The 25789-nt window shown below is 37.0% G+C and overlaps 1 pseudogene; it reads right to left on the reverse strand.

Annotated features, from left to right (window-relative positions):
* Positions 1 to 21245: 21245 nt before the first annotated feature.
* Positions 21246 to 22783, reverse strand: LOC131934617 (spliceosome RNA helicase Ddx39b-like; annotated as a pseudogene).
* Positions 22784 to 25789: the final 3006 nt, after the last annotated feature.

Below are 25789 nucleotides of genomic sequence, written 5' to 3' on the forward strand. Positions count from 1 at the left end.
CTGCAGTGCAATCAAATGATTAATTTTTTTTTTCAAAAACTCAACACTGTGGTCACCTATAAATGACGTCACACTGTTAGGTGTGTGACAAGGTTGGGGTGGGGATAAGAACGTCACACTGCTAGGTGTGTGACAAGTTGGGGGAGGGGATCAGAACGTCACACTGTTAGGCGTGTGACAAGTTGGGGGAGGGGATCAGAACGTCACACTGTTAGGCGTGTGAAAAGTTGGGGGAGTGATCAGAACGTCACACTGCTAGGTGTGTGACAAGTTGGGGGAGGGGATCAAAACGTCACACTGTTAGGCGTGTGACAAGTTGGGGGAGGGGACCAGAACGTCACACTGCTAGGTGTGTGACAAGTTGGGGGAGGGGATCAGAACGTCACACTGCTAGGTGTGTGACAAGTTGGGGGAGGGGATCAGAACGTCACACTGCTAGATGTGTGACAAGTTGGGGGAGGGGATCAGAACGTCACACTGTTAGGCGTGTGACAAGTTGGGGGAGGGGATCAGAACGTCACACTGCTAGGTGTGTGACAAGTTGGGGGTGAGGGAGGGGATCAGAACGTCACGCTGCTAGGTGTGTGACAAGTTGGGGGAGGGGATCAGAACGTCACACTGCTAGGTGTGTGACAAGTTGGGGGTGGGGGAGGGGATCAGAACGTCACACTGCTAGGTGTGTGACAAGTTGGGGGTGGGGGAGGGGATCAGAACGTCACACTGCTAGGTGTGTGACAAGTTGGGGGTGGGGGAGGGGATCAGAACGTCACACTGCTAGGTGTGTGACAAGTTGGGGGAGGGGATCAGAACGTCACACTGCTAGGTGTGTGACAAGTTGGGGGAGGGGATCAGAACGTCACACTGCTAGGTGTGTGACAAGTTGTGGGAGGGGATCAGAACGTCACGCTGCTAGGTGTGTGACAAGTTGGGGGAGGGGATCAGAACGTCACACTGCTAGGTGTGTGACAAGTTGGGGGAGGGGATCAGAACGTCACACTGCTAGGTGTGTGTCACAAGTTGGGGGTGGGGGAGGGGATAAGAACGTCACACTGCTAGGTGTGTGACAAGTTGGGGGTGGTGGAGGGGATAAGAGGTCACACTGCTAGGTGTGTGACAAGTTGTGGGTGTGGATCAGAGGTCACACTGCTAATTTGGAAAATGTTCACAAAGAAAACAAAGACGAAAATTTTCATTTTAATTATCAGTCAACATTAGGATTTTATACTTTCTGACCTTTGAGGATAGTTTGAAAATGAACTCTTAACTCTTTTGTTTTTTATTCTTATCAAGTACCAACATATAAGAATGATTAGCATTACAAGATCTGGTCGGAGAAGACGAAACTGAAAGAAATTTTTGCATTGAAGAGGGATGTAAACAATGTTGGCTTGATCTACCTACAATTTTGGCTTGATCTACCTACAATTTTGGTTTGATCCACCTACAATTTTGGCTTGATCTACCTACAATTTTGGTTTGATCTACCTACAATTTTGGCTTGATCTACCTACAATTTTCGCTTGATCTACCTACAATTTTGGCTTGATCTACCTACAATTTTTGCTACCTATAATTTTGGCTACCTATGATTTTGGCTACCTATAATTTTGGCTTCATACAATTTTGGCTACATACAATTTTGGCTACCTACAAATTTGGCTACCTATAATTTTGGCTACCCATAATTTTGGCTTCATACGATTTTGGCTACATTCGATTTTGGCTACCTACCATTTTGGCTACATACAATTATGGCTACCTACAGTATCGGCTACCTTCATTTTACCTACGTACAGTTGAGGTCATGTACAATTACTATTTTCGCTACCTACGTTGTGGCTACCTGTAGTTGTTATCTTCTGTTTTGGCTACCAACAGTTTCGGCTACCTACAATTTTCGCTACCTACAGTTTGGCTATCTACAGTTGGCTACCTACAGTTGTGGCTACATAAGTAGATACCATCTAAACATGATGATGAGTTATACTAGATCTATATCCTTATTAAAATTATATTTTAAAGCATTTTAAAAAAAATCTCTTCCTAGATCTATACGCCATGAACATAGATCTAGATCAAGGTTTGAGTCAGAGCATTGATAGCGAGGCAACAGATCAGGCTTAGATATCTTACTCTTAATGTTAAAAAAAATACATTCCACAATTATATCATTGATACTTAAAATTACTGCTGTTAAATATTTAATATGTACCTCAGCCATCACGATACGCTGGTAGTTTTGTTGTGAATTAAATTAAACTAAATCGAGATCTTCATTCTAGGGTAATCTATCGTTTTAGTACTTTTAGGTACGTTAAATCGCCCGCGACTAGTAATGTGAAAAACAGGTGACTCCTTAAATTTTAATAACTATTTCACATTTTGAGGAGGATTTATGTTTTGAAAAATACAAAAATGTTTTCTTGTTTCATTTATGTACCTGTTTTTAAACAACTGAATTAAAACTTGTCAGTAATAAATGAAGACTAGCGATGTTTAAAACAGATGCAACCATGCTCATTTACTATTGCAGCCATCTTGTTTATTGTTTTTTTAAACTTACAGCGCATGATTCAGGGGAAGCCACTCTAACTTACTGATGGCCGATTTTTATATAGCAAATCCTGCTCGCAAACACTGCTGTTTAAAGTAAATTACTTGCCTATATTGATATATTTAGCCATTAATTTAGGTTTATTATTCATTTATCTATAATATTTGGCATAAATATATCACAATATACTTCTATTAAAGCCTTGACCATGAGGTAACTTTTTCGTACATTACTAACCGCGGGCGAATTTACATTACCATTAAACTAAATCGAGATCTTGATTCTAGATCTACTAGATCTAAGTAATAAGCAATACATAGATATCTTAACTAATGTTAAGTGGATTACCGTTAAGTGTACAAACCCTATCCTTTCAGTAGCATGTAGATAGCTGTCTCGATAAATGATAACTGCTTCTGTGGTATGAGTAGATCTGCTTATTGATCAACACTTTTTAAACGTCAATATTTAATTCTCAACACACACCCCGTCTGATGCAATTCTAAGGATTGTTGCATGTTTCTACATCAGCACAGCACTGATCTTGGTGACAATGGCCGGTCATAAGACTTCTAGGGTAGTATGTTATTGTTAACGTAGGTGGATTTGTAATTCTACAAGATTTCTTTCCTACAAGATTTCTTTCCTACAAGATTTCTTTCCTACAAGATTTCTTTCCTACAAGATTTCTTTCCTACAAGATTTCTTTCCTACAAGATTTCTTTCCTACAAGATTTCTTTCCTACAAGATTCCTCCCGTGTTTGAAAACCTCGAGCTCTTTATGGCTGAACAGTTATGCATTACATTTCTTACCTATTCTGTTATATTTGTTCGCAGAGTTTCTTCCACGCATCTCTGCGGAAGGGGGGGGGGGTAAGCTTAACGCCTTGCAACACACCTAGCAGTGTGACGTTCTGATCCCCTCCCCCACCCCCACCTTTTCACACGCCTAGCAGTGTGACGTTCTGATCCCCTCCCCCAACCTTGTTTCACACCCAGAAGTCTGACATTCTCTAACACGTCTATCTCTAATAGGTGTCACGACACCTTAAGATTGTGTTAAGTCGATGTGTCACGACACCTTAAGGTTGAGTTAAGTCGATGTGTCACTTTAAGGTTGTGTGAAGTTGATGTGTCAAGAAACCTTAAGGTTGTGTTAAGTCGATGTGTCACGGCACCTTAAGGTTGTGTTAAGTCGATGTGTCACGACACCTTAAGGTTGAGTTAAGTCGATGTGTCACTTTAAGGTTGTGTGAAGTTGATGTGTCACGGCACCTTAAGGTTGTGTTAAGTCGATGTGTCACGACACCTTAAGGTTGAGTTAAGTCGATGTGTCACTTTAAGGTTGTGTGAAGTTGATGTGTCACGGCACCTTAAGGTTGTGTTAAGTCGATGTGTCACGACACATTAAGGTTGTGTTAAGTCGATGTGTCACGACACCTTATGGTTGTGTTAAGTCGATGTGTCACGACACATTAAGGTTGTGTTTTTATTTGATGTGTCACGACACCTTAAGGTTGTGTTAAGTCGATGTGTCACGACACCTTAAGGTTGTGTTAAGTCGATGTGTCACGACACCTTATGGTTGTGTTAAGTCGATGTGTCACGACACATTAAGGTTGTGTTTTTATTTGATGTGTCACGACACCTTAAGGTTGTGTTAAGTCGATGTGTCACGACACCTTAAGGTTGTGTTTTTATTTGATGTGTCACGACACCTTAAGGTTGTGTTTTTTATTTGATGTGTAACGACACTTAAAGGTTGTGTTAAGTTAATTGTCACGACACATTAAGGTTGTGTTAAGTCGATTTGTCAAGACACCTTAAGGTTGTGTTAAGTTGATGGGTCTCGAGACCTTAAGGTTGTTAAGTTGATGCGTCAAGACACTTTAAGGTTGTGTTATGTTGATGGGTCTCGAGACCTTAAGGTTGTTAAGTTGATGCGTCAAGACACTTTATGGTTGTGTTTTTATTTGATGTGTCACGACACCTTAAGGTTGACGTTACAAATGACCTTAAAAATGATGACCTTAAAATGACCAGCTATAAATGGACAGTATCACAATTTTAAAATGACCTGTTAGAGATAGACGTTACACGACCTTAAAAAGGGGTACTTAAGACACATCTTAAAACGACCTGACCTACCACCTCTGACCTTCACCTAAGACACGCCCCTGAGTTCACATCATCACACGTCACAATCACAACACCAGGGTGAACTTGATCACTGAGCAGGAAGTAAACATTGCAGTTTTATCATCACAGTCCCAGCGTGAACTAGATCAATAACATCATAGATTGATCTGCTATCACCAAATCACAAGGACAGCCTCATCAATGATATGCGACGCTCAATTTGCATTGGTCAGTGACTTAAGTTTATTTTAATCAGTGACTTAGTTTTAACTTTTGTAGACATTTGGGTAATAATTCTGCTCTGTCATTGTCAAGTTTCTTTTTAATAATAAAATTATATCAACACTTAAGAAGACATTATATAAAAACTCCACTCCAATATTATTAGTTAAAACATATACTTATATAAATTCAGGTTAGCAATAACACAAACGTGTTGATGCAGTAGTAAAGTGACCCAAAACAATTTTTAGTAGCACCCATATAATACTCTTGTGACACAGCGGTAGAGCACTAGAAGCTAACCCAAAAGTCTCAAGTTCGAATCCGGGTTCAAAGTCAGCAGGGCGTCCCTGAGTCCACCCAGGTCTGATGGGTACCTAACTTATGATGTTAGGGAAAGTAAAGGCGTAGTGCGGACCACACTGTCACCTCATATGTCATGGTCACAGAAACAGGTGAACTCTACTTCACTTGCTTCATGGACCGTCAGGTTTGAAAACAAAGGAAACTTTATTTTGTAACACTCTGTAAAAACTGCTAGTGACTCGACCGTGAGGCGACCTCAACATGACATTCACAGAAGCCATGTCATTTAAATGTCAATCATCAGACATGTTGACAGACGACAGATGAGTGAAAGGTTCGGTATTAGAGTGGCCAAGGTGTATAGTATTTAGATGTCGCATTAACCCACCACTAATGAAATTAGTAATAAAAAAATAAAAAAAATATAGGACTGTCTCAATCCACTTTAGAAGCTGTTAACTTTTTTTCCCTTCTTTTACGGATATCATCGGCTCAGGGGTGTCTGCCATTAGCCAGGCAGGACTCAACAAACGCCGACTAACTGGCTTGAATATCGGTTTGATTACCGTGTATCGGTCGCTTTTGTCCTTTGGTTCTCACCAGGCTTATCTTTCACCCCACAGAGCCCAGGGTAAGCTCATACCCCACCGTCCAGTACCCGGCTCAACTCTTGGAAGCTAATACATTTAAATCTACGTCAGCCACGTCAAAGCAGAGGCGTAGCGAGGGGAGGGCGGGGGGGGGGGGCTTTAGGGGGGCGCCAAAATGGGTTGGAAAAACAAATTGAAAGTTTGAAAGTATTGTAATCGTGCAAAAATAAAAAATCGAGATTTTCACAAATCTCGACGTTTTACACTTCACTGATACGGAAAAACATAATTTTGCAATCTTGTCCGTATGTCTGTGTGTCTGTCTGTGTGTGTGTGTCTGTCTGTGTGTAAACACGATAACTTGAGTACCGTTACAGCTAGGTTGATGAAATTTCATATATAAGTATTTTATCAAAATCGTAGATCCTGATCAACTTATAAGCGATTTCCGATAACCGGAAGTGGCACTTTTTCTACTTTGAAATTTTAAAAGGCCTATAACTTAAGTACTATTTCAGATAGATAAATGAAATTTCACATGTAAGTAAAAGATCTAATTCTCTACCATCTGTCAAATTTTGAGTAATTGCCGTTGACCGGAAGTACTAATTTACGCTATTTCTGATTTCTCAAAAAAACGCATGTAAATTTAAAAAGTACTAATAATATTGCGCACTATTATGCACATTTTGTTTTGGCGTTCGCATGGTGCGCAATTCTTTTTTCTACGAGATTCTATTCTATTTTTAAAGGATCACTCCCGGTCAGGGGTCGGCAACCTGCGGCTCGCGAGCCGCATGCGGCTCTTTTGATATCAAGATGCGGCTCTCCAGCTCCTTGAACAAATACTAATAATCTAAATAAAAAAAATAAAATATTTGAAATAAAAAAATATGTTAGTGGCTCTTTAAACCCAGGGAAATTTTGAAAATTGTAACTTTTGGCTCTTCCGCTTCAAAAGGTAGCCGACCCCTGCTCCCGGTTTATTTCTGTCCCTTTTTACAAGGGATCCAAAATTTTGTATTTTTTCGTTCGACTGATCCGATTTTGTAAACTATTGGATTAAAAATGAACAAACTATTATTTACGTAATGCTAATGTGTTCGATTTTAAACTATTTTAATATTTTAATCTAATGTTTATTAAAACATAGTATTTGATTACAAATATTAATAAAGTAAATAAAAATACGTATAATCTAAATATACAGATCTTAAGTTGCGTTTTCAAAAATTGGTATAATTTTTTTTTAATTGAAACAATTGGTTGACCATTGTCTCCCCTGTTCTATTTTAAAATGCCGAAATGGGAGATAATCCTTTTCAATGCATGTGTGTACAAGTCCCTAATATTTTCTGCTTTTAACAGTTCATTTATTTTAGACATCAGCAGATGGGATTATCGTTTGTTTATTTACATTGTGATTCATGCAATTGTTAAAACGATTTAACACTGTGGTCTTGGGTTTCTGAAATAAAATTTATTCATCGTAAGATACATGCATCTGAGAGTCCTCGGTTATTCATATGGGAAAGTCTTCATCATCACACCCGCACAATCGCGCGCACGCATGCTCACACGCAAACACACACTCGCTCATGCACGAACATCGTATAGAATGACTGAAACGGCCCGAAAAAGTGAAGCCGGAAGTGAAGAGAATAAATTGTTCACTCCCCCCCCCCTCTCCGAATAATTCTCAATATTAAACTTACACTATTAATTCAACGCCCTAAAAATAGTTGAGTTGCAGACGAATTAGAAAATATCCATTTTGACTTGGATGATTTTCTGCTTATAGAAAATAGTAAAAGATATAAAATCTTAACGATACAAAGTAGCAGAAACGCTACGGGTAGTGAAGTACCCGCTTTTACTTGTATTTAGTTTGCTGTGCTGTTGATGAATGTAATAATACTGGAGGTTTGATCTGGGGTAAACGACAGGAGAGATACTGCCAAGTTAGACATTACTTTAGGAGTAAATTTGTTGGGGAGACACTTAACGAAAGCAATGGGGAACAGATGTAATGTTGAACAGAACCGACTTCTTTTACATTTATTTACATTTATTTATTGTCCCTTTTCAGGGATCCAAAATTTTAAACCGTTTATAATAAGCTGACTGACAGTGTTAAAAGTAATTTGATCTAAATGACCAGATTTTTCATTAAGTAAAGCTAATGCGTTTAAGTTTAAAATACTTCAATATTTTGAGCTTCTTATTTTAAAATAAACCGTGAGTGATCTCCCTAAATTTTTCTCGAATATTCTTATATAAAACAACAGGGAATGGGAACTCGGGATATAGTTATGATTTTTAATCCATTTTAAATACTTAAACTTTTTAAAATAGAATAGAATCTCATAGAAAAAAGAATTCCGCACCAAGCGACCGCCAAAAACAAAATGTGCATATAGTGCGAAATATTATTAGGACAACGGAAATTAATCAAAATTGGATAGAAGTTAGAGGATTAGATTTTTTACTTAAGCGAGAAATTTCATTTATCTATCTGAAATAGTACTCAAGTTATAGGCTCTTCAAAAATTCAAAGTGAAAAAAGTACCCCTTCCGGTTATAGGAAATCGCTCAAAAGTTGAAACTGATCTACGATTTTGATAAAATACTTATATATGAAATTTCATCAACCTAACTGTAACGGTACTCAAGTTATCGTGTTTACACACACACACAGACACATAGACACACAGACAGACACACAGACATACGGACATGATTGCAAAATTATGCTTTTCCGTATGAGTGAGGTGTAAAACGTCGAGATTTGTAAAAATCTCGATTTTTTTTTTGCACGATTACAATACTTTCTCCATACTTCGTATATACGAGAAAGTAAAAATAGTATTATCATGTTTTTTTTAAAATTGTAACGCTTTAGTCTAAAATTGTCTCCCTTGTTCTATTTTTAAATAGCGATTTGGAGGTAACTCATTGCCCTATCGAACGCGAGATTTAATCATCTGCATTAGTACCAAAATTTACATTTTGAAATCACTAACAAGTCATTCGTGTACATCGTTTCTGCTTTTAACAGTTCATTTATTTTCCACATCAGCAGATGGGATTATCGTTTGATTATTTACATTATCCTACATGCTATCGTTAAAGACGATTCAACATTTTGTTCTCCTTTTAAATGGTGTTATGTCTGTATCCATGTTTGGATGTGGCTTTAAAGCTTAGGAGTTGTCAGTTTCTGAAGAGTTGGGATTTGCCTTTCTTGCTTCTGACAAATTGTTTGTATTTGCTTTGACTACATGTGTTGCTGACTCAATGTTTATTTCGTTTTCTAATAGTTGCATGTTGTTGTTTATCGGGGTTGTTACTGTTGTCGTTTCTGAATTGATGATCCGTTTGCTGGTGCAGGATTCTGTTGGTGGCGTACTGCTGCTGTAACTTGTTGTAGAGGGTACTGTGACTTCGTGTGATAGTGTTGTCGGTAATTCCTGTTGTGGTGTGTCTAGCTGGCAATGGTTCGTCCAGTGTTGAGGGGAAGAACAGAGCTGATACGCAGGTTTTCTCTAGGCCAGGGGTCGGCAACCTTTTGAGACGAAAGAGCCAAAAGTTACAATTTACAACATTACCCGGTTTTTAAAGAGCCACTAACATTTTTATGTCAATAGTATATTTGTTTAGTATATATATATATATATATATATAATCCTAAACAAATATTATACTATATATATATATATATATATATATATATATATATATATATATATATATATATATAATGAGCCGGACGTTTTCCCGAAAAACACTTGCCCGAATGCTGTTTCCCCGAAGGCCGATTTCCCGAATGGACACTTGCCCGAATGCGACAAATGCCCGAATGCCATTTGTCCGAAGGCCGTTCGCCGGAAAAATGTTAATATTAGATAATAAATAATATTTCCAAATAGACATTCTTTAATCAATTTAAGTTTGATATTTTTATTAAAAACACAATTCTAAGCATAAAACAAAGTTATTTATATTTTTAAATTTAGCTTTTTTTTTTTTCAAAACTGAGAAAGTGCTGTAAGAAAAACTTTATTCTTTAATAAATGTAAGGTGATGTTGGTGGAGGTGTTCTAACATTCTTTTGATGAATGTTTTGAACACCTTGTTTAGCCGACTTGTTGCGGTGGTTATATAGCGCTTATAACATGGTGTAGGCGGCGCGGCGTCTCACAACATTGAACAGAGGCGCGTTGGTTTGATGAATGAAAATTGCATTTTTGTCTAATTTCATATATGGAAGATAAAGTATGTTTCTACACTTTTTAAATATCAGATCCAAACTAATTTAAAATGTCTGCGTGGTAATAGAGATCTATATTATTTTTTTCACTTTCTTTTTTCGTAGGTGTGTTTTGTTTACCAACATTTTAAATCAAAATTGATTACGAATGATTATTTAGTAATATATAATGTTAACATTTTTCGGGCAAACGGCCTTCGGGCAAGTGGCATTCGGGCATTTGTCGCATTCGGGCAAGTGTTCATTCCGGCATTTGTTGCATTCGGGCAAGTGTTCATTCGGGCATTTGTTGCATTCGGGCAAGTGTCCATGTGGGCGTTTGTCGCATTCGGGCAAGTGTCCATTTGGGCGTTTGTCGCATTCGGGCAAGTGTCCATTCGGGAAATCGGCCTTCGGGCAAACGGCATTCGAGCAAGTGTCTTTCGGAAATTTGTCGTAGACGCATATATATATATATATATATATATATATATATATATATATATATATATATATATATATATATATATATATATATAATTTAAAATAAATAGCTTTGAATATATGAGATACTCTCATTTGAATTTGTGTTGAGAGGATCTACTATGTAAGTCAGAGTACTTGCATTTGTTTTAAATTTCTCAAATCTCTCAGTGAAAACATCCTTCATTTGTTTATATTAATGCTGAAGTGGTTGTATAGTAGCATTGGTTTCATAACGATATTATTTTCATATTTTTCGTAATTAAGTAATTTACCGCTTGTTACGTATTCAACAAAAAAATATTTTTTTCTCGAAACAAACCATTTTTTCAATCGAGACATAGGCTAGATTTTTGTTTTAGTTTTACACTTAGCTGGTTTAGTTTCTTTGTGAAGTTGAATATTTCAATTCGGAATGGACAATGTAATAGGAAGTAAACTGAGATAGGGAGTAACTAAATATTCTAATATAATAGTGAATGTTTTTTGTTTATATCTATTGTTATACCGTTTACTACCGAGTGTTGCAGACTAATATTTTTATGAGTTTTGGACAGTGGCGGAACTAGAAAAAAAGGGCCACCCCGCAAAAGAAAATTCTACCCCCCCTATATATATATATATATATATATATATATATATATATATATATATATATATATATATATATAAAAATATATATATAAATAATTAAATAAATAAATAAATAAATATATATATATATATATATATATATATATATATATATATATATATATATATATATATATATATATATATATATATATGTATAAACACATAATACAAACATTGGATACTCATTTCTAGCCTGATCGAGTTTTGAAATTTTATTTTTCAATTTGAACTAATTACAACATGTCATGTGTGTGAGTGCATTAGTCTGTATGGAATTATTTTTTTTAAGATTTAGAATTAGTCTATTCAAAATGTTTGCTGTAATACTGCCTACACTGCCCTATACCAGGGGTCGGCAACCTGCGGCTCGCGAGCCGCATGCGGCTCTTTTGATGTCAAGTTGCGGCTCTTCAACTTTATTCTCAAATATTTACAATTATTTTATTTTATTTTTAAAACTCATAAAAATATTGTTCTGCAACACTCGGTAATGAACGATAAAATAATAAACATAAATAATAAACACTCGCTATTCTAATAGAATATTTAGTTACGCCATATTTCAATGTACTTCCTATTAACTTGTCTATCCCAAATTGCAACATTCAACTTCATGGAGATCATAAAGAAACTAAACGAGCTAAATGTAAAACTAAAAGGAAAACCCAGCCTATGCCTTGCTTGAAGAAGTGGTTTGTTTCGAAAAAAAATATTTTTTTTTTGTTAAAGACATGGAGAGCGGTAAATTACTTAATTACAAAAAAATCTGAAGAAAAAAAATATTGTGATGAAACCAATGCTACTATTAACATGAATCACTTCAGTATTACTATAAACTAACACAGAAACAAATGAGATTATTTCATACATTTAAAGCTATTTATTTAAAATTATATATATATATATATATATATATATATATATATATATATATATATACTAGGCATACTGCCTAGCTTCGCTTAGGTTTTTAAAAGGCATTTGAGAATTTGAATACTTAATTATTTAGCGATGGATTGGGTGTGGAGTGCTTTAATAAGTTTAATTTAAACAGTAATGCTAACTTTAGAAAAAATGTTTTTGTTAGTCAATTACATGCAGATGCGTAGCGAAGTTTTGGAAAGTACGCAATGTATAACTAAAATGGAATTAGAACTACACAGGTTTCATGAACAGTATATCTCATAGTTTATATTACATTGCCTTTTGAAATTAATTAATTAATTTAATTAACATACTTAACTAAATTAACAACTTAATTTTGTACTAAAACAAATGCTATACTTCGTCATTTTCTTTTTCTGTTTAAAATAGTATACAATTATTTGAAAAATAATAATTTTAAAAACGTTACCTCCCTTGAAAACTGAACGTATGACGTATGTCATTGTTTACTTATATTGTTTGCTTATATAAGAAACTAGCCGTCCCGGCCAGGCCCTGCTCTGGCTTCTGTGAAAAACCTTTCCGTTAAAGACCATTACCTGTGTGTTTAGTAATCATCATAAACCCGGCATTGCCCACCCAAACCACAACCAACCAAAACAACAAAACGCAAACATAACGCTAACACAATTAGAAATACAAACGAAAACAAAAACCTAACAACAAACCCAACCACAACCACAAACACCAATACAAACACAAAGAAAAAACAAACGAAAACAAAAACCTAACAACAAACCCAACCACAAACACCAATACCAAAAAAAAAACAACGAAAAAGCAAACGAAAACAAACCAAATCCAAACGCAAAACCAACCAAAAACACAAATACAAACCCAAACAAAAAAAAAACACAAACAAAAACGAAAAAAGAAAGAACAAAAACGAACCAAATCAAAACGCAACCACTAACGCAAACCCACCTAAACACAAAGAAAACACTAACGCGAACATAAACGCCCGGGGCAGAATCGCCTGTTTTAGCTTAATAAACGACTATAGTACCCCAACTTATTCATAGTTTTTGCACTCACTTAAACGAACGCGCCTGTTTCAATTTAATGAACAATTATAATACTCCAAGCTTATCCGTAAAATACCTAAATCATTTGCACTTGATCAATCCCCGCTAATTATGTAATTATTTTTTTCCCAACACCAAAACAAAGTAATTAAAAAGTAAATGCCTATCAACTAATGCGATGGTTTCATAAAGGGAAGTAATTGTGTTTTGCCTAATTTATCAAAGGGAAGTAAGCGCTATAGGACTAAATAAAAACATAATTAGAATTTTTGTAAAAGATGATATTTTTTTAAAACTTGTGTTTAATGAACATGCCGACAATTATTACTATAATTTGAAAAATGAAAATGATTTCCCAACACTTTTAATAGTAATTTTTTAACTCATAAATTTAGACAAACGCGCACGATAATTGATCTAACACTTAAATCCGTAAAAATGCCAACGACAAACATATGCGTTACAGAATTGAGCTTTATATATTAGATTACGTTATATGAACTTATTTAACGACTATAATGGCTGTTTCCGACGGGAATAATGTTTTTTTGTTACCCTCCATGGTCGGTCTACGACGTCACATAATATTAAGGGGATCGTTCGTCAATTTATTTATATATATATACTAGGCATACTGCCTAGCTTCGCTTAGGTTTTTAAAAAACATTTGAGAATTTGAATACTTAATTATTTAGCGTTGGATTGGGTGAGGAGTGCTTTAATTTAAACAGTAATGCTAACTTTAGAAAAAATGTTTTTGTTTGATATTTAAATTCCGTTCTCAGAGAAATAAGGAAAGTACGCAATGTATAACTAAAATGGAATTAGAACTACACAGGTTCCATGAACAGTATATCTAATAGTTTATATTACATTGTCTTTTGAAATTTATTTGATAATTTAATTAAGATACGTAACTGAATTATCAACTTAATTTTGTACTACAACAAATGCTATACTTCGTCATTTTCTGTTTCTGTTTAAAATAGTATACAATTATTTGAAAAATAATAATTTAAAAAACGTTACCTCCCTTGAAAACTGAACGTATGACGTATGTCTTTGTTTACATTTTTTTTACAAAGAGTTGCTATGCTTATATAAGAAATTATGGTATATGAACATATTTAACGACTATAATGGCTGTTTCCGACGGGAAAACATTTTTTGTTATCCTCCAGGGTTGGTCTACGACGTCATATAATATTAAGGGGATCGTTCGTCAATTTATTTATATATATATATCTCATATAAGGAGAACTTCACTCACGATCATCTTTTAGCCCTAGTCGAGGGCTTTGAGTCTGACCAACAGTTTTTCCATACGGCATAGTCATCTATAGTAGTGTATGCAGAAACTTAGCATGATGTACAGACGTTAAGTAACCTAAAAATTGTGTTAAGATTTCCCTGTTTTTGCCATAAAATACAAAGATTATATAGGGAAATACGACTGGTCAGTTTTGACCCGTTTCCCGATTTTTCCAGGACATGGCGAGTTTTTTGTGACACCCCAAAGCCTTCTTCTACCGCCTCACAAAATTTCAAGGGGGGTCGTCGGAGGGAATTTTTTTTCGTAATAGAGCTCATATAAAGAGAATTTCACTCGCGGTCACTTTTTAGCCCTCGTCGAGGGCTTTGAGTGTAACCGACAGTTTTCCCTAAAGGTCAAGCCATTGACCTAGGAGCATGCAAAAAATTAGCCAGATATACTGAGCTTAAGTACCCTAAAGTCTGCGTTGAAATGACCCTCTGTTTTTACCATAAAATACAAAGATTATATAGGGAAATACAACTGGTCAGTTTTGACCGCTTTAAGAAGTTTTCCCAGATATGCCGAGTTTTTTGTGACACCCCTAGGTGTTCTCCTACCACCTCACAAAATTTCAAGGGGGCTCGTCGGAGGAATTTTTTTTCGTAATAGAGCTCATATAAAGAGAATTTCACTCGCGGTCACTTTTTAGCCCTCGTCGAGGGCTTTGAGTGTAGCCCACAGTTTTCCCTAAAGGTCAAGCCATTTACCTATAAGCATGCCAAAACTGAGCCAGATGTAAAGAGGGTAGGTGCCATAAAATCCGTTTTGAAATGACCCTCTGTTTTCCCCATAAAATACAAAGATTATATAGGGAAATACGACTGGTCAGTTTTGACCCATTTCCCGATTTTTCCCGGACATGGCGAGTTTTTTGTGACACCCCAAGGCGTTCTCCTACCACCTCACAAAATATCAAGGGGGGTCGTCGGAGGAATTTTTTTTTCGTAATAGAGCTCATATAAAGAGAATTTCACTCGCGGTCACTTTTTAGCCCTCGTCGAGGGCTTTGAGTGTAACCGACAGTTTTCCCTAAAGGTCAAGCCATTTACCTATAAGCATGCCAAAACTGAGCCAGATGTAAAAAGGGTAGGTGCCATAAAATCCGTTTTGAAATGACCCTCTGTTTTCCCCATAAAATACAAAGATTATATAGGGAAATACGACTGGTCAGTTTTGACCCATTTCCCGATTTTTCCCGGACATGGCGAGTTTTTTGTGACACCCCAAGGCGTCCTCCTACCACCTCACAAAATATCAAGGGGGGTCGTCGGAGGAATTTTTTTTTCGTAATAGAGCTCATATAAAGAGAATTTCACTCGCGGTCAATTTTTAGCCCTCGTCAAGGGCTTTGAGTGTAACCGACAGTTTTCCCTAAAGGTCAAGCCATTGACCTAGGATCATGCAAAAAATTAGCCAGATATACTGAGCTTAAGTATCCTAAAGTCTGCGTTGAAATGACCCTCTGTTTTTCCCATAAAATACAAAGATTATATAGGGAAATACAACTGGTCAGTTTTGACCCCTTTACGAAGTTTTCCCAGATATGCCGAGTTTTTTGTGACACCCCAAGGTGTTCTTCTACCACCTCACAAAATATCAAGGGGGGTCGTCGGAGAAAATTTTTTTTCGTAATATAGCCCATATAAGGCGCCGGTCAGTCGAGGTCAGTTTTGACCCCTTCTCCGTAGACTTTTTGCCGAACCGTCACAGGCCCTCGTGTTCTATCGCCCCAAGGCACCATCGTGCCAAATTTGACGCGCCTGCGGCGCCGGGAAGTGCCCTATCGGGCACCCGACCACTTTGCTTTATATATATAGATATATCTCATATAAGGAGAATTTCACTAAAGATCATCTTTTAGCCCTCGTCGAGGGCTTTGAGTCTGACCAACAGTTTTTCCATACGGCCTAGTCATCTATAGTAGTGTATGCAAAAACTTAGCATGATGTACAGACATTAAGTAACCTAAAAATTGTGTTAAAATTTCCCTGTTTTTCCCATAAAATACAAAGATTATATAGGGAAATACAACTGGTCAGTTTTGACCGCTTTACGAAGTTTTCCCAGAATTGCCGAGTTTTTTATGAAACCCCTAGGTGTTCTTCTACCACCTCACAAAATATCAAGGGGGGTCGTCGGAGGAAATTTTTTTTCGTAATAGAGCTCATAATAAAGAGAATTTCACTCGCGGTCACTTTTTAGCCCTCGTCGAGGGCTTTGAGTCAAACCGACAGTTTTCCCTAAAGGTCAAGCCATTCAGCTAAGAGTATGCAAAAAATTAGTCAGATATACTGAGTTTAAGTACCCTTGAGTCTGCGTTGAAATGACCCTCTGTTTTTCCCATAAAATACAAAGATTATATAGGGAAATACAACTGGTCAGTTTTGACCGCTTTCCGAAGTTTTCCCAGATATGCCGAGTTTTTTGTGACACTCCTAGGTGTTCTTCTACCACCTCACAAAATATCAAGGGGGGTCGTCGGAGGAAATTTTTTTTCGTAATAGAGCTCATATAAAGAGAATTTCACTCGCGGTCACTTTTTAGCCCTCTTCGAGGGCTTTGAGTGTAACCGACAGTTTTCCCTAAAGGTCAAGCCATTGACCTAGGAGCATGCAAAAAATTAGCCAGATATACTGAGCTTAAGTACCCTAAAGTCTGCGTTGAAATGACCCTCTGTTTTTCCCATAAAATACAAAGATTATATAGGGAAATACGACTGGTCAGTTTTGACCCCTTTACGAAGTTTTCCCAGATATGCCGAGTTTTTTGTGACACCCCAAGGCGTTCTCCTACCACCTCACAAAATATCAAGGGGGGTCGTCGGAGGAAATTTTTTTTCGTAATAGAGCTCATATAAAGAGAATTTCACTCGCGGTCACTTTTTAGCCCTCGTCGAGGGCTTTGAGTAAGACCGACAGGTCTGCCCTACGGTCAAGCCATTTACCTATAAACATGCCAAAAATTAGCCAGATGTAAACAGGGTAAGTGCCCTAAAATCCGTTTTGAAATGACCCTCTGTTTTTCCCATAAAATACAAAGATTATATAGGGAAATACGACTGGTCAGTTTTGACCCATTTCCCGATTTTTCCCGGACATGGCGAGTTTTTTGTGACACCCCAAGGCGTTCTCCTACCACCTCACAAAATATCAAGGGGGGTCGTCGGAGGAAAATTTTTTTCGTAATAGAGCTCATATAAAGAGAATTTCACTCGCGGTCACTTTTTAGCCCTCGTCGAGGGCTTTGAGTAAGACCGACAGGTCTGCCCTACGGTCAAGCCATTTACCTATAAACATGCCAAAAATTAGCCAGATGTAAACAGGGTAAGTGCCCTAAAATCCGTTTTGAAATAACCCTCTGTTTTTCCCATAAAATACAAAGATTATATAGGGAAATACGACTGGTCAGTTTTGACCCATTTCCCGATTTTTCCCGGACATGGCGAGTTTTTTGTGACACCCCAAGGCGTTCTCCTACCACCTCACAAAATATCAAGGGGGGTCGTCGGAGGAAATTTTTTTTCGTAATAGAGCTCATATAAAGAGAATTTCACTCGCGGTCACTTTTTAGCCCTCGTCGAGGGCTTTGAGTAAGACCGACAGGTCTGCCCTACGGTCAAGCCATTTACCTATAAACATGCCAAAAATTAGCCAGATGTAAACAGGGTAAGTGCCCTAAAATCCGTTTTGAAATGACCCTCTGTTTTTCCCATTAAATACAAAGATTATATAGGGAAATACGACTGGTCAGTTTTGACCCATTTCCCGATTTTTCCCGGACATGGCGAGTTTTTTGTGACACCCCAAGGCGTTCTCCTACCACCTCACAAAATTTCAAGGGGGGTCGTCGGAGGAAATTTTTTTTCGTAATAGAGCTCATATAAAGAGAATTTCACTCGCGGTCACTTTTCAGCCCTCGTCGAGGGCTTTGAGTGAAACCGACAGTTTTCCCTAAAGGTCAAGCCATTAACGTAAGAGTATGCAAAAATTTAGCCAGATATACTGAGTTTAAGTACCCTAAAGCCTGCGTTGAAAAGACCCTCTGTTTTTCCAATAAAATACAAAGATTATATAGGGAAATACAACTGGTCAGTTTTGACCCACTTCCCGATTTTTCCGAGATATGCCGAGTTTTTTTTGACACCCCCAGGCGTTCTCCTACCACCTCACAAAATTTCAAGGGGGGTCGTCGGAGGAAATTTTTTTTCGTAATAGAGCTCATATAAAGAGAATTTCACTCGCGGTCACTTTTTAGCCCTCGTCGAGGGCTTTGAGTGAAACGGACATGTCTGCCCTACGGCCAAGCCATTTACCTATAAGCATGTCAAAACTTAGCCAGATGGAAAGAAGGTAAGTGCCCTAAAATCCGTTTTGAAATGACCCTCTGTTTTCCCCATAAAATACAAAGATTATATAGGGAAATACGACTGGTCAGTTTTGACCCCTTTACGAAGTTTTCCCAGATATGCCGAGTTTTTTGTGACACCCCAAGGGGTTCTCCTACCACCTCACAAAATTTCAAGGGGGGTCGTCGGAGGAATTTTTTTTTCTTAATATAGCCCATATAAGGCGCCGGTCAGTCGAGGTCAGTTTTGACCCCCTCTCCGTAGACTTTTCGGCCAACCGTCACCGGCCCTCGTGTTCTATCGCCCCAAGGCACCATCGTGCCAAATTTGACGCGCCTGCGGCGCCGGGAAGTGCCCTATCGGGCACCCGACCACTTTGCTTTATATATATAGATATATATATATATATATATATATATATATATATATATATATATATATATATATATAATCTTTAACAAAGATAATTCTATTGATATAACAATGATTGTGGCTCTTTAAAAACTGGGTGATTTTGAAAATTGTAACTTTTGGCTCTTCCGTCTCAAAAGGTTGCCGACCCCTGCCCTATACGCTAGTTTTTAGCCGGTCAAAAGAATATAAAGCGTGAAAGCTTTGTAAGTGTAATGGTTTCTCGTGTTATGTTTATTTTTATGTTTTTTTGTATTTATATTACTTGTTTCAAATATATTTCCTTTTTATGCTATGTCATTCTTTAGTATGCATTTCTTAAAAAATAATAATTAAGAGAAGTAGTTGCTTTTTAATTCGTTTAGTACAAATACATTAAAAGGAGCTTAGGATCGCCCCTATTTAACTATTTAAAAAAGGGAAATAAGTCATGGAAGTGTTTTGAACGCTTGCCTATCTTTCAAACTACAGCTCAGGCATATATATATTTTTTTTACGCAACAGCATGTGTTAGCTACTGTATTACATCACAACTGTAGCAGATCTGTTTGTTATTTACAAAAAGCTTTTACCGTCAAGTCAAAAATGCAGGAAAATTATTTTTTAACTATACTATAAAAAAATTATTATGGTCGGCTATGGGCCCCTAAATGGCGTGGCCCCCCCCCCCCCCCCCCCCCCGCATTGCGGGTTCTGGCGGCACTGTAGTTCCGCCCCTGGTTTTGGAAATAAAATAATTATTAATATTTGTGCATGGAGCTGAAGAGCCGCAACTTGACATCAAAAGAGCCGCATGCTGCTCGCGAGCCACAGGTTGCCGACCCTGCTCTAAGCGATTGCGATTAGGATGTACAGGTTCTTTAGTTATTATTTTTTCTGTCCCTTTTAAAAGGGATCCAAAATTACAATTTGTTTGGTCTATAGTCTATTGCGAGTTTAAAAATAAAATTGGATTGAAATGAGCAAATTATTATTTGCGTAAAGCTAATGTGTTTGACTTTAATCTACTTCAGTATTTCATGCTAATATTTATTAAAATACAGTATTTGATTACAAATACTAATAAAGTAAACAAAAATACGTAAAATCTAAATATGTAGATCTTAAGTTGCGTTTTGAAAAATTGCGATTGTTTTTTTTTTAATTGTAAATATTTGGTAAAAATTGTTCCCCTTGTTTAATTTTAAAATACGAAATGGGAGGTAACGTATTGCCCTGATAAACGGGAGATCAAATCATCTGCATTTGTACCCAATTTACCTTTCAAGGCATGTATGTACATGTCCCTCATATTTTCTGCTTTTAACAGTTCATTTATTTTCCACATCAACACATGGGATTATCGTTGGTTTATTTACATTAAACTACATGCTGGTTTTAGCAACATTAACTATGGAGTCGCGACCCAAATCATCAACAGAAATTGTTAAATGATCTTGAATACATTTAACAGCTTCTTTGCATGCCAGTCTGTAGCAACTTACAATGGAGGTAGGGTTAATTTTACTATTTTAAACAATTCAGCAGCAATAATCACCACACGAGTAGTTCCATCACAAACTTCTAGATTTTGCTGATCTGCAAGATCAACAAGAACCTTAGCAGCAGGGTTCTCATCTTCAAGTAGTTTTAGAATAGTGGCACCATCATTGGTAATAGTAACATCACCTACATCATCAACCAACATTTTATCTAGTCGTTTTAGAATAGTGGCACCATCATTGGTAATAGTACCATCACCTACATCATCAACCAACATTTTATCTAGTCGTTTTAGAATAGTGGCACCATCATTGGTAATAGTACCATCACCTACATCATCAACCAACATTTTATCTAGTCCAACTGGACCCAAGCTTCTTTTAATAATATTCGAAATAGACATGGCAGCCAAAACATTTTGAGTTCGGACTGATTGTCTTGAGTTCTGTTTCCCCCAAATTTAACGCTGTTTTTATGTTCGCCATGCTAGTTACAGAAATCACGATATCATAAAAACGAACGTTTTTAAAAAAAAAATTAAAATAATTTATTTACATTAAAATATTAAAACTAATGACCCAGAATTGATCCCATCAGAATCCTTTTCATTAACGACCTTCAATGTATGAGGAAATGTCTATTTCATCTGGCAGCTCTGTGATATTGACCTCAAATCGTTCTTGTACTTTATTTAATATCTTAGCATCATTTTCATCAGAAACAAATGTAATATCTAGCCCCGTATTCAAAAGCGACCAGCCTTGGCTACCCTGTGAAGATAAGTATCAGAGTTTTCAGGCAAATCATAGTTGAAAACAATGTTGACTCTTTCAATATCCATGCCTCTTCCAAACAAATCAGTTGCAAATAAGATCCTTTTTCTGGAAATCTTTAAATGACTTGTAGCGTGACAATCTTTCTTCCTGTGTCATAGGGTCGATGTATAGCTATTGCTGGAAAATTCTGTTCTTGCAGAAGTTAGGCTAAGGCCATGCAGCATTGGATGCTCTTGACACAAATTATGACCTGATTAAACTCCAACACATCAAGACGTTCAAAAAGTTTTCTGTTTTTCTCATTGTCTTTTAACTTGGCATAGTGTTGTTGCAAACCATGTGGTGTTAGCTTTGTGTCATCATCAACATATACTTCCATGGGATCTTGCATGAACTTCTTGCAAACTGGGCGGATATCCTTGCTTACAGTGGCACTGAACATCATCACTTGCTTCTCATGGGGTGTCATGCGGAATATTTCTTGAACGTCTCTGCGCACATAAATTTCTGTCAGCATCTTGTCACACTCATCAATAATGAAGTGCTTGATATGTTTTAAAGCCAAGACTTTAGACCAGGGGTCTCCAAACTACGGCCCGCAAAGTCCTCTCATTCGGCCCGCGGAGATCTTTTTGTCCAAGGAAAAAATCGTATGTCGGTGATTGCTGTGGAACTTTGCCCAGAAAAATCAAAGACATGCCTGGAAAAAACTGGCCCCCGAAGTGAAATTTGATAGTTAATGCGGCCCTCGGACTGAAAAGTTTGGAGACCCCTGCTTTAGACCGAGTTAGGGCAAGAATACGACCAGGTGTTCCAACTACAATTCTTTTTTAAATCTCTTCATCTTTCTTAATATTCATACCACCAAAGAATACTGCAATCTTTACATTATTGTTGTACTTGCTGAACCTCCCATATTCTTTACTGATCTGAAAAGCAAGCTCTCTCGTGTGTGCCAGCTCTAAAACTGAAACCTGTCTATCAACAGGCTCTAGCTGCTGCAGTGTTGCAAGTACAAACACAGCAGTTTTACCCATGCCAGATTTGGACTGACACAAGACATTCATAGATAAGATCGCTTGTGGTATGCACTCATGTTGCAGTTCGGAAGGATGCTCAAATCCACAATCAACTATGGCTCTCAGTAATTCAGGTTTCAAAAGAAAATCCCTAAATCCTGAGCTGTGAATTGAAACATAAGTTCATTTAACATGTTTCTTAACGGGAACATCGACACCTGCTGCATCTACAGTTGGTTCATTTTTTTCATCATCATAATCAAGGATTAAACTATAATCCGCCATTTTAAATTTAAATGATCCACCTCGGGGATGAAAGCGTCTTCTTAGGTCAAAAAAAAAAAAAAAAAAAAAAAAAAAAAAAAAAAAAAAAAAAAAAATTTAGATGTAATTTTATTGGAGGTTTGATCAGGAGTTAAACGACAGAAGGGTTACTGCCGAGTTAGACATAACTTTAGGAGTAACATTGTTGTGCACTAGAACAGGGGTCGGCAACCTGCGGCTCGCGAGCCGCATGCGGCTCTTTTGATGTCAAGATGCGGCTCTTCAGCTCAATGCACAAATATAAATAATTAATTTATTTTATTTTTAAAACTCATAAAAGTATTAGTCTGCAACATTCAGTAATGAACGATATAATAATAAATATAAACAGTAAACACTCGCTATTCTATTAGAATATTTAGTGACTCGATATTTCAATGTAGACCTACTTCCTTGTTTTCTAAAACTTAGTTATTTAAATATAAAGAATGCCTGTGTTTGGATCATATTTATCGGGGCACTAGCGTCCACCACCATGGCGTGCTATATAAAAGCCTTGAGTGTAAGTTAATCACTCACCGTAATAGCACCGTTAATCACTCACCGACGGTAAGTGGCGTTCTCGTGAATCCAATAACACTACCGCCGGGGCGTCGCGTAGCCCCTAGCTCGGTTTAATTATCGAATGTCGTATTGTAGGGTGTTCCTTAAAACTAAGGTAGGCGCTTAGTACTCACGGGATAGCCCTGGCCGCCAAATCGCACCCTGCAGTGACGCCGGAGGACGCGCCTAATTCAATAGTGTACAGCCTTTAAAAAAAAAACAATGTAGGTGCCATAGTGCTCGCAGGGTCGCCCAATGGAGGAGGCGCCGGCGGTTGCGTCTGTTGCAGTTTTGCCGCTGAATATAGTAGTACCCCTTACCCGCTAAGCAGAACGTCCGATTAACTGATGCCAAGTACTTACATAGCCGCTCTGGAAGTCTGGGCGCCATAACGTGTATTGACAAAAAATGCAACACCCGGGCGCCGCCCATAAGAAATTTAACAATTTTTTTCGCAGCAATCTTTTCGGGAGTATTTTTATCTACTCTCCAAAGTTTCATGGCACTCGGATAAACTGTGTCGAACCGCATACAACTTTTTATTTTTACCGTATATAGAGAAAAATCGCACCTCTACCCCCCTGGGGCGCCGCCCTTGCGAAATTTAAAAAAAAATGTGCGCAAACCTCCCTAGGATGAAAGGTGTAGTAATGCATAAAACAAAAACAGACACACACACACAAACACACATACATTGTTTAATGTATATGTATATATATATATATATATATATATATATATATATATATATATATATATATATATATATATATATACCAAATCCTAATTAAAGATCATAATATTAATAATAATAATAGTATAGAAATGTTGGCGGCTCTTTAAATACTTGGAAATTTTGTAAATTGTAACTTTTGGCTCTTCTGTCTCAAAAGGTTGCCGACCCCTGCACTAGAATATGGAACAGTGTAATTTTGTACAGATTCGACATTTTTTGCATTTATTTGTTGTCCCTTTTAAAAGGGATCCAAAATTATTTGTAAATTCGAGAACAAAATGTGGCGAAAGAATGTAATTTGATCTTAATAAGCAGACTATTCTTTACTAAACGCTAGTGTGTTTAACTTTAAACTACTCCAGTAATATAATCTACTTATTATAAAAAAAAAGTATTTGGTTACAACATATAATAAAATAAACATTATGATGTTTAGTCTTAAAATAAAAATTTTACGTAGCATTATATAATTGCGTTCATGTTTTCTTTTTAAATTGTAGCGCTTTAGTCGTAAATTGCCTCCCTTGTTTTATTTATAAATAGCGAATTTGGAGGTAACTCATTGCCCTATCGAACGCGAGATTAAATCATCTGCATTTGTACCCAAATTTACATTTCCGAAATCACAAGGCATGTGCGTACAAGTCCCTCATATTTACTGCTTTTAACAGTTCATTTATTTTCTACACTAGCAAATGGGATTATCGTTTGTTTATGTACATTTTACTACATGCTACTGTTAAAAACGGTTCAACATTTTGGTCTCCTTTTAAATGATGTTACGTCTGTATCCATGTTTGCCTGTGGTTTTATAGCTTGGGATTTGTCAGTTTCTGAAGAGTTGGGAGGTGTTGCTGAGTCAGTGTTTATTTTACTGCTGGCTTTTTCAGGTAGTGGCATGTTGTTGTTTATCGGGGTTGTTACTGTTGTCATTTCTGAATTGATGATCCGTTTGCTGGTTTGGCATTCTGTTGGTAGCTTACTGCTGCTGTAACTTGTTGTAGAGGGTACTGCGACTTCGTGTGATAGTGTTGTCGGTAATTCCTGCTGTGGTGTGTCTAGTTGGCAATGGTTCGTCCAGTGTTGAGGGGAAGGACAGAGCTGACACGCAGGTTTTCTCACGGCGATTACGATTACGATATTTAGTGTTTTGTTTTTGTAGTTTATGTTTAGGTTATGTGGGATGGTCTAGGGTTTGTCCATTTTTGTTGTTGTTAAGGCTGTTTGATTAGTGGTTTTTAATATTTTCGCACGTGTTTGCGTTGCTTTCTGTACTAATTTACACTCTAAATAAATTTGATTCTCAGTTTTCTGTATGTTTTGTTTACATGCTTGACATGTCATTTTAACATTTTGATTTGACTTTGTACTTCGTGAAACTGGAGTTGTATTAAAGACCAGTCTGTATGCTACTACCCATTCTTTTGGTGTAATGCGTTTATTATGCAGGTTTCTAAATTTATCTTCAATGTCATTATATGTGGATAAACATCGTGTAAGCATGGGTAAACACTGTGTAAGCATTTGGTAAACATTGTGTACGTATTTGATGAACATTGTGTAAGCATGGGTAAAAACTGTTTAAGCATTTGGTAAACATTGTGTCAGTATTGGTAAACATTGTGTAAACATGGGTGAACATTATGTAAACATTAGTAATCATTGCGACCATAACATTGTAACGCACC

The sequence above is a fragment of the Physella acuta genome, unplaced genomic scaffold (assembly GCF_028476545.2).
Source record: "Physella acuta isolate Inbredline_101_S28 unplaced genomic scaffold, ASM2847654v3 ptg000114l, whole genome shotgun sequence".
Taxonomy (NCBI): Eukaryota; Metazoa; Mollusca; class Gastropoda; family Physidae; genus Physella; species Physella acuta.